Here is a 2231-nt window from a genome sequence, read left to right on the forward strand (position 1 = left end):
CCTCCCTCCCTCCTTTATATACGTGGGGAGGGGGCACCCATAGACACACAAGTTGTTTTGCAAGCCGTGTGTGGTGCCCCCCTCCACAGTTACACACCTCGGTCATATTGTTGAAGTGCTTAGGCGAAGCCCTGCGGCGGTAACTTCATCATCACCGTCACCATGCCGTCGTGCTGACGAAACTCTCCCGCGACGCTCAACTGGATCAAGAGTTCATGGGACGTCATCGAGCCGAACATGTGCTGAACGCAGAGGTGTCATACGTTTGGTCCTTGGATGGGTTGGATCGCAAAGACATTTGACTACATCAACCACGTCACTAGACGCTTACACTTTCGGTCTACGAGGGTACGTGGACACACTCTCCCGCTCGTTGCTATGCTTCTCCTAGATAGATCTTGCGTGATCATAGGAATTTTTTTGAAATATTACGTTCCCCAACAGTGGCATCATGAGCCAGGTTTATGCGTAGATGATATGCATGAGTAGAACACAATGAGTTGTGGGCGATAATAGTCATACTGCTTACCAGCATGTCATACTTTGATTCGGCGGTATTGTGAGATGAAGCGGCCCGGACCGACATTACGTGTACGCTTACGCGAGACTGGTTTCACCATTACGAGCACTCGTTGCTTAAAGGTGACAGGCGGATGTTTGTCTATCTCACTTTAGTTGAATCGAGTGTGGCTACGCCTGGTCCTTGTGAAGGTTAAAACAACACACTTGATGAAAAATGGATGTGGTTTTGTATGCGTAGGTAAGAACGGTTCTTGCTATGCCCGTAGCAGTCACGCAAAAGTTGCAACAACAATGTAGAGGACGTCTAACTTGTTTTTGTAGGGCATGTTGTGAGGTGATATGGTCAAGACGTGATGAGTTATACGTTATTGTATGAGATGATCATGTTTTGTAAATTATCGGCAACACTACAGGAAACAGGTAATTTTCCTTCTGTGGATTACAGACGGCAAAGACCTAATTCCAGACGGCAAAGACTTTGCCGTCAGGAAGCAGACGGCAAAGACTTTGCCGTCAGGAAGCAGACGACAAAGTCAGACGGCAAAGATAAATCGACAAAGAATTCTTTGTCGTCTGCTGTTTGTCGGGATGACGGCAAAGATTTTGCCGTCTGCCAATATGGTTTGCCGTCAGCAGACTAGCCAGACGGCAAAATATGCCAACAGACGGAGCGGCCACGTTGACGGACGGCGTCAAGTACTTTGCCGTCAGTTACGCTATGTCTTTGCTGTCTTCCTTGTATGCCCAGACGGCAAAGCAAATATTTTTATTAAAAAAATAAAACAACACTACAAGTGCAGCAGCCATAGATGGCCGAAGGCATATGGAAAATCCTTCACAGCTATGACGATTGAACGGATATTTATAAGACAGAAATATTCTATTTAGATACTATATCCATCATCACAGTATTTACACAATATAATGTTCTCCATTTATAAGAAGAACGAACAAACCAAATAACAACAAAACAATTACAAAACGGACGGACTGGCCCTTGCCAGCATCCAGATCCGAGCACGGGCGTCGAGCTAGACGAGGTGAATGGTGGTCTTCCGGCGGAGTTGACCATGGCGCCATGGAGCCCCTGGATTGGACAAGTACAGGGCAGATTTAAACCAATATCACATCCAGAGTAAGATGAACTTCTCGCGCCCAGGAAGCCTACTAGATCTCGTTGCCCGCCGCCTTAAACCTCATCCGGGTGCCACGAGGAAGGAGAGCAGCCCCTGGGCCTTCTTCTTCACGGCCACGGCACCATCATCTCTGGGATGCTCGTCCGCGGCGCCACCGTCGCCGGCCACGGCGCCCTCCACATGCCAGAGGACCTGCCGTGTTGAAGGGCGGCGGCAGTTGACGAGCACGGGAGGAGGCTCCCGCGCCGGCGAGGCGGGGTCGACCAGCGACCAGCGGCGAGCAAGGGAGGAGAAGGCGCCGGGTCGCGGGCAGGGGAGGACGAGGAAGATCCTGCGTTGGCCTCCGGCTCAGGCGACGGAGAGGCGGGGTCGAGCGGCGGCGGTTGACGAGCAGGGGAGGAAGAGGAAGATCCCGCGCCGGCCTCTGCTCAGGTGACTGTGAGGCGGGGTCGAGCGGCAGCGGTTGACGAGCAGGGGAGGAGGAGGAAGATCCCCCGCCGGCCTCTGCTCAGGCGACGGTGAGGCGGGGTCGAGCGGCGGCGGTTGACGAGCAGGGGAGGTGGAGGAAGATCC

General features: G+C 52.4%; 1 long non-coding RNA gene across 1 annotated transcript; it reads right to left on the reverse strand.

Moving 5' to 3' along the window:
- Nucleotides 1-1269: 1269 nt before the first annotated feature.
- Nucleotides 1270-2225, reverse strand: LOC119300557. The gene is made up of 2 exons (XR_005146458.1): nucleotides 1691-2225; nucleotides 1270-1609 (listed from the first exon to the last, which is right to left on the reverse strand). It is a non-coding gene; the product is annotated as an uncharacterized LOC119300557 (long non-coding RNA).
- Between the last annotated feature and the right edge of the window lie 6 nt (nucleotides 2226-2231).

Source organism: Triticum dicoccoides, chromosome 1B (assembly GCF_002162155.2).
Source record: "Triticum dicoccoides isolate Atlit2015 ecotype Zavitan chromosome 1B, WEW_v2.0, whole genome shotgun sequence".
NCBI classification, from domain to species: Eukaryota; Viridiplantae; Streptophyta; class Magnoliopsida; order Poales; family Poaceae; genus Triticum; species Triticum dicoccoides.